The following is a 13,648-nucleotide window of genomic DNA, read 5'->3' as shown; positions in this document are numbered from 1 at the left end:
GTGACACTGTGTGTAAATTTTAAGAGTTTTTTGTTTTGTTTTTGGGGCTTTTGTGGGGTGTGGTGTGATGTGATATTTTTTGTCTAAAGAATATAGACCTCCTTTGAATATAATGCAATGCAATATCAAATATGAGCTTATAGCAATGCCTGGAGGTATTCCATCAATGAGAAAAGATTCCATCAATCTTTTCATATTTTTCTCGAGGGCACAGATAATTCAGATAAAACTACATATGTATCAGACTATCCAGTTATATTAAAAAGAAACTACATATCCAAGCCTTCAACAATTAACAATAAATCAATAATAAATGAAAAATAAACAAAAAAGCAAAATTGTTTGGGATTCTTTGAGGTGTATGAAATAATTTAATAGGTAAATTAAAGTTATTTTACATTTAATAAATATAATAGTTAGTGAACAAGGTTTTTGCTCATCTGAATTTAAAGGGGTGGTTCACTGTTTTTTCTCTAGGCTTGATTGTGTTTATGGGGTGGTGTGTTATGTGTTGTTGATTCTTTTTTTTTTTTTAAAAAAACACATTTTTTTTTTCATATTTTTTATTTTTTTTATACAGCTCTGTGTATTTTCTCTGAGAAACGCTCTGATCATTTCCTGCTTTTATGAAGCCCCTCCCTCAGGAATAGGCGATGGGCTCTGATAGGTTAGCTAGCCCAGTGTGTTGTGATTGGTTCATTGTTGGAGCTGAGCTGAATGAGAGAGAGAGAGAGAGAGAGATGCTGAGCATGTTCAGATCAGGGGGATGCGAGGAACAGTATTAAGAACCGCTTCTTTAGAACATTGATTTTGAAACTTGTGAATCCATTAGAATCGTTAGAAGACAGAATCACGATTCACATATGAACAGATTTTTACGTGCACCTCTTGTTTTCTCTTCCTCTTCTCTAAAGCAGCACAGCATGGCCTTGCCCCCTTTGCTGCCTTTTCCCGAGGGCGGGGTTTATCTATGTTTGTTAAATCACGTACCCGGGAAGTAACTTGCTGTAGCCCCTACCAGCCGTTAAACTGCCAGAATTTTAAAAGATTTTTTAAAGATATCTCCATTTGCATTGAACTTTCAGCTTTGTAACTTTGTAGATATTGTTTATGCTCAAACTGCAACATTACACACTAACTAACATTAAAAAAGTGAAATTGCAATCAACCAGCAATTTATCTTTATCATATTGAATATTCATGTGTACACAATAAGGATAATTCAGATACAAAACAGCTGCTTCCTATCTCAGAAAAACAATAACATGCTAATTTTTAGTAACCTTTCGCTTTTAAAACAAGTATGTATTGTACTATACTAGCCAGTTCCATTTGAGTATAAAAACAGGTGTGAAGATAGGAGTTCATCCTTGAGGATTTGTGTAGATGATGTTTTTCATCATGCTTCATGGTGTTATATATTCATGTATTCCTCTGACTGGTAGTTCATAAGACCTGTAAGTGTGGCACTGTGTGAGACATGAAGTACATTATCCTATTAAAATTCAGCATGAAGGAATTACATGCCCGAGACCACCGAACAAATGAGACACATGGTCACGCAGGTCATTTCATTCTCTCTTTTCCTCTTTTTTTGCTTTCATTCACACACAAAGCACTTCAGTCTTTCAAGAGTATTTTCTCTGATGTTGTTCTGTGGCAGATACAGAAAATAAAGGTTCTTTATTGGCATCTACGGTTAAGAGATTAACCATTAATGGAGAAGTTCACCCAAAAAAATATTAGCTTGTTTCTTCATTGGAAGAAATGTATTGCATTGCATCACTTGCTCACCAGTGTATCCTCTGCAGTGAATGGGTGCCATCAGAATGAGAGTCCAAACAGCTGATAAAAACAGCACAATAATCCACACAACTCCAGTCCATCAATTAACATATTTTGAAGTAAAAAGCTGCAAGTTTGTAATAAACCATCCATCATTAAGCTGTTTTAACGTCAAACCTTTCCTTCCATGGATAGAATCCTTTATCCATAACAATGCAAAAATATTCCGAAACGAATATGTTTGTGGGTTTTGATGTGATAGGACAACAAGGGATGGACTTTCCATAAATAGTGTTATTATGGATTTTCTGGTATTTTGGCCAATTACGAATTAATGATGGATTTGTCTTTCATAAACACATAGTTTTCACTTCACAAGATGTTATTTGATGGGCTGGAGATGTATGGATAACTTGTGTATTATTGAGATGCTTTTCTCAGCTATTTGGACAGGTTTTTTGAGGTTCTTATGGCATCACTGAAAAAAAAAAACCTTTTGGCACTTTTATTTTTAAGAGTGTACAGTATGACAAAAAGCTGCACAAACAAAATTGCTTAGCCAGCTTTAAATCACATTACAAAATAAGCCACATGACAGTTTTGAAAGTGACTTGTGTTTTGTGAATAAATCAAATCGAAGCCATTATAACAGTGTTTTCAGCTTGCTCAGAACAATGGTCAGGAGACCAGAGCCAGGTTTCTTTTCATAGCCTCTCTCTCCCTCATCACACTGCTCTCTAAACAGCTCTGATGGCTGCACCAGAAGGCTCTTGTTGATTCCTTACTGCTGGGTTTTAAACATCTCCAAACAAATCCCCAAGAGAATTCCAATAATGTGAAACCCCAAATGTAATAATAGCTGAATGATAAAGGAAAATTCCAGGTTGCAGAAAAGGCCCATTCACATGAAAACTATAAAGATATAAAGATAACTATATAATGATATGACTATACAGCATTCACACAAACACATTATTAATATTTATGATCACAATGCTGATCACCACAAAACATTTTTTGACTCATCCCATGAAGTATTTACAATGGAAGTGAAGATAGAATTTCTGAAACATTAAATATTTTATTATTTAGTATTTAAATAATCATTCAAGGTTTACATTTTGTCAGAAAAACTGACTTTTTTAATGTCACTATGAACTGCATTGGCAAGCTTCAAATGGACCTTTTGACCTTGAATTTGTTTGATGGTTTAACCTTGAGCATATAAAAAATGAAAAGCAGCCGACAAATAGCTCTCCCTGAGGTCCCTTAAGCTATTTGAGACCAACTACACAAGTCACAAATAATTTTTCATACATCCAGAAGTGAGGTCATGCTGAACTAGTACATCTTCAGGCCTCAGAAACTCAAGACGCAGGTCTATACAGGTGTTTTGTTATTGTGCTTGTTATGCAACACTTCTGTCTACTGACACAGTCCATTTTCTGTCTGTCCCTCCTCCGTTCTGCCTTTTTGTACACCTCCCAGAGACGTTTGTGATTCCTGATATCTCCACCAACCAGGAGAGAACGTGTCTTTGTACACAAGTTCCCATTTTAATGTGCTTTTAAAAGGCTTTTCATATCATTCACGCAGCGAGTGGCTCCCTTCTGCCCCCAGAAACTTGAAAAGGAAAAAGATGACCGAAGAAAGCCTCGCTTTCTGCACCACGAGCAAAAAGAAGAAGAAAAAAAAATCTCACCCAAAAAAACTCTTCAGTGAAGACGGCGACAGCAGCGGTGATGATGTTAGAGCCAATTTAGCTCTCCCGCTGAAGCCCTTGAGCCCTAAGCAGGGGTGCTGAGGTGATTGACGAGCAAAGCACAGAGCGCGCACCGTTTTAACAATCGCACGAGACGCTCACGAAGCAATTTCTGCACTGCCAGAGTACATATGAGCTGAGTTTATCAAAACGTCTGGCTTTGTTGTAGAAGGTCTGCATAGAGATGAAGAAGCTTTCAACGTTTGAGCATCACACCGCATATGTCAGCCATTGTCAAAGGAAACAAATTGCTACATGAGAGATTACATCACAAATGCCTTCATAATTCAACTTTTTATACCTTTTTATATAATTTCAATCTATCTATCTATCTATCTATCTATCTATCTATCTATCTTGGTTGCCAAGTTAACACTTCTTTGTTCATTATGGTTTGACCCGGAGAACACATTAATATGCAAATTAGATGCAATGTATAGATACATTGTATAGAATGGGAACACCAATTTATGGACCTTTTATGCACATGTTGCATAAAGTCAACTAGTATATCAAATCATTATGTTGTATATTTCATCACTCAGTTGAGAATCATCTTTGTACAAAGTTTGGTTAAAAAAAGCCTAAAACCAAAAACTGATTGGTGAGTGAAAAAAATAAAACATTGGTTTTGACTATACATGCCTTTTTATGTTTAGTCCTGGCGTCCTCTACAAAGGACATAGAAAATTATTTTGAATTTTTTTTTTCTCCATTTGGTTTTTTATGCTCCAACCAATGTAATTACACAAAAAACACAATTCATAAAACTTACTTTTATGGTTCTCAGGAGGATATACATTGTGTTTGTGTGTGTGTGTGTGTGTGTGTGTGTGTGTGTGTGCATGTAGTGCATATAAAAGAACATGGTCAAAAGATTTATATTTATAGGTATATTTATGCACATATTTATGTAAATATATAAATATGTAAATGTGCACTTGACTCTGTTTACTACATGAACTATTGCAATTCATCTCTCCATATAGGATTAGATCAGATCGACCATAGATGGTTTCACTCAGTGTCATCTCTGAACAATGAGACCTCTCGCTCCATCTGACAGCTCTGTGGAAACACGGGCGGTTTAAGCAGCCGGCGAGCCACGGGAGAATCACTTCAACTGCTGAAGGCCATTGATCTTCTCCAGCTCCACTCCCTCCTGATGAGGAGCGAGGAGCTCTCCAGAGAAACGCATTTTCACAGTCATTCATCACCACCTGCAACGTTAATGTGTTACACGTGAACACGCACAAGCCAACGTTTGTACATTTGCATGCACATAAATCCAGTCATTCTAAAAAATAAATATAGGACAGCACATATTTAAAAGCTGCAGTAAGCATTTTAGAAACACCATGTATAAAATTGCTCTTCAGCTTGACAGATGTCATTTAAATAGGTGCCCTGAAAAAAAAAATTAAAAATCGTTTCTGTGACAGCCTTAACAGGCTGTAACAGGCTCCATAACAGGAAAAAAAGAACATGGATTTTGCATACTTCTGCATTATTTTACATGTAGTGTTCACAGTGAAAAATGCAAGCCTACCCAAATGGATACTTTAAAGACCACATAAAATCAAAACTAACCCTGCTTACTTTGTTAGTGCACATTATTAGTTGTGTGGTGAACAAATCATCCATGCAAGTTAATCCAAAGGAAAAAAATTGTTTGTCATCCTAATTTTTTATCAAAATCTGAATATTTGCTTTCCCTCCAGAGTGGCTTTTTATCTGATGATGTCAGTTGGGCAAAACAAGCATTGTCCTCTAATCATTATTCCATTTCACTTGGAAATACTAAAGTAAAAATGGTCACAACTTCCGGTTCACACAGACTTTAAGGCCCACTCCCTCTCGGTCTTCCCTTCAAGTCCACACTTTTGTAACATAATGCAAAGAGAGTGCATACTGGCTAGCGGCAAAGGGGGCACTTGTGAGCACCTTTCTAAAACCTACAATGAAAATCAGACACCATATGGCCTTATGGACATCCAAAGTATACTTTGTATACTAGGTTATGAATTAAAACTGCAGACACTGGTAAAGATACAAACTTTCTATTTGCACACACAGTCAAATGGGGTATAGGGTATGATTTCGGCTGTATGCATGCCATAAGCGCTTGTGTCAAAACTTTAACAGAAATGCACAGGCTGCCAAAATTGTAAGTACGAAAGACAGCAAATGCACATGAAGTGTGGTATTTGGAACAGGGCCTGTAGCACTCAACATGGCAGCCCTACATAGTGGTTGGGAGATGGGGGTAAATGTGCTTAATACAGCACATCAGGGGTGTTTGAAATCTAATTCAAACTTAAATTAATTCAAACTTCAACTAATTGAAAACATCAAATTTTATGAAGTAAATTAGAAAAACTGACTTTTCCATTTGAGATGACACTACCTCTTAAATTCAGCATGAGGATTAGTAGACACAACCAAGGCCCTTTTTACATTTGGTATTAAGATGCGTTTTGGTCGATCGGATCACAAGTGGACAACGCTAAATACAGGTGTAAATGGGGTGTGAAACATTTACTTAGCTTTTCCACTTTCGACCACTTCCAGAGGTAGCCTAGTCGAAAACGCATTCGACAGGATTGCTTTCATGTTGTAGACGCTGATGTGGTTGAATGCGTTCAAGAAGCCACAAAAGACCGCCTACTTGCCTACTGACCTAATAAGTAATCATTGCGAGACGTACAAGAGCATGCAGTTATCAGACAGGATTTAAAGTTTGACGGGCTGAATCAGAAGTATTATTTTCTGATAACACAAAAACTAAACAATGGATTCTCGTGGCAGGACATCCAGTCAAGCCAGATGCACCATGTTTGCTAACAACACTAGCAGCAGTAAAGGTGCGTTCACGCCACATCGGAATTCCCGTAATTACGAGATTCCAACTTGTAAAAAGCGTTCATGTCCTCATAGAACTCTTAATTACAACTTGTGAACTGTGAGTTTTCTGAGAGGTACAACTTGTACCATGTGTCCACTGCACCACCTGACCATCACAGGCTCTGTTTAGGCATTGATAGAGTTGCCATAGAAAAGTATAATAGAACGTCACGTTCTGTCATCACGAAATTACGGTAATTACAAGTACAAGTACAAGCAGACATAATATTAGTGAGCGATAACTTTAGCCCTCCCGCTCGTGTTTTGACGCCGACAGAGGGATCCGACCATTTACCTTTCTCTTGACATAATCAGCACCATGGGGGGTAATCTCGTCACAAGTGGTCAAAAGTGGACAGAAGAGATGGATTAAAATGTCAGGTGTAAATGGTTATGTGTCTCCATTGTACACTTGTGATCCGATTTACCAAAATTCATCTTAATACCAGGTGTAAACAGGGCCCAAGTGTTTGGGAAACCTATTTGAAAACAGTCATTACTTTTACAGATTAGTAATACAATGAAATCCTCTTATGACCTGGGGCTTGCAAAAACTCCAAAAAAGGACAAAATAAGCACAATAAAAGTTTATTTGACATGGTGCACTCAAAAAAAGCTTTGAGTGAGGACCATATTAAAATTGTCGGTATTCAGTGAAATATTCTTTGGCGCCCTCTGCCTTTATCTCTATATCTCATTCATTTGAGTGCATATTATATGGAGCCCCAAAGGGGAGCGATGATGGAAAAAATGTATGCTCTCTTACAAAAATACTATTAAAAATACTATAAAAATGATTGTGTTCTATTCAGCAACTTCGCGTTCACTGACATAGTTTTTTCATCCACAAAGTTGAACACAAAGTTTCTTTGGAGAACGTAAATGCTTTGACAATTTTTCTTCTAATTTTTTTTTTAACCATTACCAAGTCCCTTTAGGGGCTACATAATATTAAAACTAGACACTTTGCAATCAGTTACAAGACATGCTAGAGTCAGATTTGGAAGAACAACATGATCAGAACTGACTTGACTTGAATTATAGTTCTTACCTACTTATTATAGTTCTTATATAGTTCTTAGCAGTGAAATTACTGTTGCAGTTATGAAAAATATTGACATGACCCAGCTTTGACAGCTTTGTCATCTTAATGGTCACGTTTCATGATATTAAGAGTTTTGACCTTTTTCCAAATGCGCCCGACTGAGACGGCGGCGTTCAAACTACACTGGTTCTTTTCTGTAAGTGCGTGTGCTCATTTGAATGGAAGAGCTGTATTGTACACATTAATGGATGGGCGAAGTGATGAATAGCCAGTGTATTTGGGTCAGGGCTATCAGAAAATAGCGAATAGCATTATTGTTCGCATCAGAACGCACATAGACACGCACACACAGAAAATCAGTTGCTTGCGGAGAAACACTTGAGGGCAATCAAAAGTTCCACCTACACTCTCTGCATAGCCAGTATCCTGTTCTCTTATTGAACTATAAATATCTTTCTGGCTCAGCTTTTTACATTTATTTTCACTGCCATCTCCATCACTGCACTGTCACCTCTAGCCCCCCATCTCTAACATTCATCCTTTCCAAGGTTTTTTTTTTTTTTTGTCTGTGGCTCAGGTACAGATTGTGAGTAGGATAATGACTGCTCAGCTCAATGTGTGAAGTGTGTCGTACCTGCAGGAAAAAGAAGCCATGTTTTACAGTATAATTAAATATGGATGAAGCTCAGGAGTGTTCCGATACAAAGAAAGAAACACCTCTTTCATATCAACCTCAGGACATTGTTAAGGAGCATGAAACTCTGTTCAAAACACTTTTCACTTAAATAAATTATGTATTGACAAAATGCAGGAAAGGACTTTCAGTTATCATACATTGAATCGATTGTGAAAAGCAGGCAAGAAGGTTGTAAAGCAAAGTTTTTTTTTTTTTTGATGAATCGTGCACAATCAGACCAGAAAGAAACTAAATTATGTAAATGAAGTCAATTTTAATGTCATGTCAACTTTAAGTGTACACTACCTTTTGTGTATTTGATAAAAAAAACAATAAAACTGTGATATTGTGAAATATAAAAATATCTGTAAATATCTAACATTTTAAAATATAATTTATTCCTGTGATGGCAAAGCTGAGTAGCCTATCTACTAGCCATTACTCCAGTTTTCAGTGGGTACGTTTACATGGACAACAATATTCCGCTTTTAAAACAATTTAGACGTTACTTTAATTAAAAATCTTCCATGTAAACAGAGATTTTTGATTACTTTATTCCAGCTAAAGTCATAGTCAAAGTAAACACAAATCAAATTAAGACATGAGGAGTATTAAAATTTTAGTCACATTATCGTACGTACCTTAAAGGGATACTCCACCCCAAAATGAAAGTGTTGTTATTAATCACTTACCCCCATGTCGTTCCAAACGCAATTTAAGATATTTTGGATGAAAACCGGGAGGCTTGTGACTGTCCCATAGACTGCCAACTAAATTACACTGTCAAGGTACACTGTCAACTACCTGCCATCAGTGGTTCAACCGTAACGCTAAGAAGCGACGAGAATACTTTATGTACTGTATGCGAAGAAAACAAAAATAACATCTTGATTCAATGTGTCTCCTCTGTGTCTCTCCGCATCACCATAGCGCCATTTTGGAGAATATGAGCTGAACGCAGGCAGCGTACACTCTTCTGTGTCAGCCGTGCCACACAAATTGACCAATTGTTGAATAAAGTCGTTATTTTAGTTTTCTTCGTGTAAAAAAAGTATTCTTGTCGCTTTGTAATGTTATGGTTGAATCACTGATGGCAGATGGACTATTCTGACGATGCTTTTCAAACTTTTATGGACCTTGACACTATTATTTATTTGGCAGTCTATGGGACAGTCACAAGCCTCCCTGTTTTCATCCAAAATGTCTTAAATTGTGTTCAGATGACGAACGATGCTTTTACAGGTTTGGAACAACATGGGGGTAAGTGATTAATGACATTTTGGGGTGGAGTATCCCTTTAATCACACTATTACTGTCATGTAGGACTTTTCGCCACATTTTGCGACAGGATATACACACGACAGTGGTCAACCGTTTGACCGCAAACAAAGGAGCATGGCTTCAACAACACCCTCATCTGTTTGAACGTATAGCATGACAAATAATTAACTGCACCTGAAGCTTTCATAAAATTAAAAATGAAACACCCAAACCTGTATATGGCATCATAATGAAGAGTGTGTATGTGTCGATACTTTGAATTGTGGGGGGGGAGTCTGTTTGCGTCACGTGGTGACATAAAGACGTGTGCCATTAATCGATCTATGTAGGTAACAACATGTAAAATGGGAACATAAAAGGACTATTCTAAAAGCAACTCATGTAACACCTTAATCATAATATTGTCTTATTCAGAATATGGTAAATAATTAGATTACTGATGTCAATGTAAACGTAGTCACTGTCACGTGGTCCAGAAATCATATAGCTATAGACTGATTTGGTGCCCAAGAAACATTTTCATTATCAATGTTGAAAACCATTGGAGCCTAATAATTTTGTGGTGGAAACCATGATAGCTGTATTTTTCAGTATTCTTTGATAAACATCACGTTTAAAAGAACTGAATTTCTTTGAAATAAAAAGGTTTTGTAACAAAATTTTTTTACTGTCGCTTTTGATTAATTCAATATGGCCTTGCTTAATAAAACAAAACAGAAAAGAAAGAAAAAAGTTGTATGTGTTCAAAATTCCCAACATTCCTGCAATAATCGCCTCAAACTCCTGTCGTTTATTTTCATCATTCTCCTCTTTCTTGTACCTTGCATCATGCATTTATCACCTGTCTTCCTATTTTTCCACTGTTATTTTCCTCTTTCTCCTTCCCGCTTCATCTCTTTACTTCTCTCTGACCTATACCTTTCCTCATCTCTTCTCCATTTGTTTCAGTTTACAGCTGTTCCAGTTACCATGGAGACCTGTCAACACGTGGTATTCTCCTCAGATGAACCGCGGTGGTGGTGGCGACAAAAATGCACACATTGGCGTCTGGCGTGCGCGCGATTCAAGACATCTGTCACACGCCGGCTGAGTGATAAATCACGACAAGGACATGTGACAAGTTCACACACGCAAACATAGCCTACAAACACGCTCAAAACATGACTGTTCAATAGTCAGCAAAGTACATACAGCAGAGGAGACTAAGAGCAGTTTTGCCATGTTTGATGACTTTAAATATCGATCTCTAGGTTATTAAAGATGAACTTTATATGAAGATTTTGTGGGTTTTGATACATGTCTTTGTTTTTAAGCCATCTGTGCTAGCCTTTATGTACTCATAAACACTGACAAAACTTACTTTTATTTAGCCTACATTAATTCTCTTCTAAGAAAACGAGACAAAAATATTGATGACTCATCCTGCACTGCAGAGCTTTTTGTCCAATCAAATGCTCTTTGGAATGACAGTGCCCCTCCCCCGCAGTAAAAGAAATGCATAGTTGCTCTTCAAATTTCAGCAGAAAATTATTTCTTTCTTCATACATCGCTACACTATTGACAATGGACCTTTTTGCATGCAAAATTTTGATAATTTGACCACACCTTGTTGCAAATCTCTTGTCCCACACAAACGTCTTGTTTCAATAGGAAACAAGTCAATACAGGTCTAAAAAAAACTAAACATCAAGCAATTTCAATTTCATGTAGGCTAACACAATCAACAGGCAAAAACACTGCTAATGATGACTGAATTAAAAAAAAGAAGATGTTTCTAGGAGAAGACTGACCAGCTGACAAACATTTTAATTTTAGTAATATATGTTAATAATATGTTAATAATAATAAAATTCTTTAAACATACATTACTCCTGACTATTCCATATTATGATCTAGATTTTCATATTAATAATACTTAATTTAGATTAAAGAAAATGTTAGTATATACATTACCCTGTGTTAACCTGACATGTTAATATATTACCTTGTGTTAATTGAAATGTTAAACATTACATTTAGGGAAAAAGGTCAGAAGCGGTGATTTTAGCTTGGCATCAGCCTCCCCAATGATATACATCTGTGGCAGAACAACAGGAAACATGCACAATACATCTGCGTTAATCCAATAGCTGTAGTCATTTATTTGCATTACAGGTTTTTCCTCTAATAATATCAAAACAAAAAGAATTTAAATAATGTGATTACATTCCCAGTAGTATTGGAGAGAGGAGAGTTTCACAAAGCCATCGAGACTGTTGCATTGGAACATGATTCCCACAATTCCTCCAGTAGCCAAACATATTGCATCCATTCCCATCAGTCTTTTCACCAGTCCAGAATTTTTCTTTTGTTTTTTGAGGTACAAAAATACACCTTTAGTTGAGATACATTCATAGAAATATAAAAATGTAAACCCCTATGCTTAAGCTTGGCATTTCGCCGTTCCCGTGACTGGCAGAGGGATGGAGAAGAGGAGTTCTGCGGGAAGGGGCGAGAAGTCCTGAATTGTGGGAGGAGATATCAAGCTGACTCAAAGCAGTGATGAAGACTTTTGGGGTACAGTTTAGATTGTATTTTATATAAAAAGTCTAAAAATGTCATGTTATTATACCTGAAATGTCAAGTAGAATAAATACGGCATTGGCTATATCAGTCACCCTTTACAGTGACAAGGAAATATAAAGTCTGACATGCAGTTTCCAATAGGAGGATAAAACAGACCGGATGAAACATACAGAGTGCATATAGAATAAGAGTTGTACAGTTAAAAGGGACCCTTCAGCAAAAAAGAAAAATCCTGGCATCTACTTACTCTCACATGGTTCCACATTATGAAGAAAGCTTTGAAATGCTGCTTTTCTCTTTTTTCTGCTTTTGCTTTTTCTTCTCAAATTTCATATCCTCTGCTCTGTTTAAATGTGTCCATCATGTTGCTTAAGTGAAGCTTGAGAACCAATACCAATTGGTATTTTAGTTATTAATAGAAAAACTAAAACAAAATTAAATGAGCACAAAGTAAATAAAAATAAAAACTAACATATCTGGAAAAAAAACTGAACCTAAACTAAAATAAATTTTCATGACTTTAAAACGCTCCCAGATTAAGACTGTGAAATGGGAGGAAAGTGAGCAGAGAAAAAGAGAAGACAGAAAGAGAGTGAGACAGACCACATCTGTGCCAGGGAGAGACGACTGACAGCAGGGGCCACTTTGCCACCGGCAACCAATCCCCCAAGACCAGTCCTAAAGAGCAAGCAAACAGAAACCCCCCTTCCCCATGTCAATTCAACTTCTACTAATAATAAACTCCAGCGTTTGAGCACCCCACCCCCATCCCGCATGCCCCAGACCCTATTCCTTCAGAAACCCCTGCCACAAATACTCCTTTAGTGCTTGGCTACAGTATTATAACCCCATTTTCCCCCCGAACGCACTGGCACGCATACTCAAGTACATGCACTCGCATACAGCGTCTGCACATTGTGTAAGACTCGTCCCCGCTGTTCCTCCCTCCTGCCCTGAGGGCCAAGCGGAGTAGAAATCAGAGGAGAGACAGTGTGTGTCAAGATGACCTTCATGCTTCTATGGTGTCTACTGCACAACTCTACATGGCGTCTCTACAACCTACTGCAAGGGTATACTCTCCACCCTCTTCAGAAGTCATGCAATTAAAAACAACAAATAGAAAGAAACTAAAAGGATATCCTGAAAAACTTTAGAATGATGCTCTAAAGCTAACATTTGTGGTATAGTTTTAATGTAAAGCAAACAATTATTCAATTTTGTTGAAGTTGAAGTTGATAATGAAGGAGTTTACGAGACGTTCACACTGCAAGTGATGTGAAGCCACCTGAAGTCATTTCAATTTCTGGTCACGTTAGCAGTAAATGACTAACCAATGTGATACCACAGTGCAAATGCTATTTTAGTATGATTTATATATTATTATAGTATTTATTATTATATTGAATGGGCTTTTATTATATTTTTTATTTTAGTTTTATTCAGTTTATGGACTTTTGGTTATTTGTATAAGGTTCTATTTCATATTTAGAATTCAGCTTTAATTAATTATTCATTTTTTTATTTTAAATTTAGTAATGTTGTTATGCGCTTTTGTCATTTTTATTTAAATATGAAGAATTCAGCTTTAATTTGCTTTTATTTTCATTTTAAGTTTTAGTCATGTTGTTAT

Source organism: Cyprinus carpio, chromosome B19 (assembly GCF_018340385.1).
Source record: "Cyprinus carpio isolate SPL01 chromosome B19, ASM1834038v1, whole genome shotgun sequence".
NCBI lineage: Eukaryota > Metazoa > Chordata > Actinopteri > Cypriniformes > Cyprinidae > Cyprinus > Cyprinus carpio.
The sequence above is the reverse complement of the archived record's forward strand: the minus strand, read 5'-3'. Positions refer to the sequence as shown.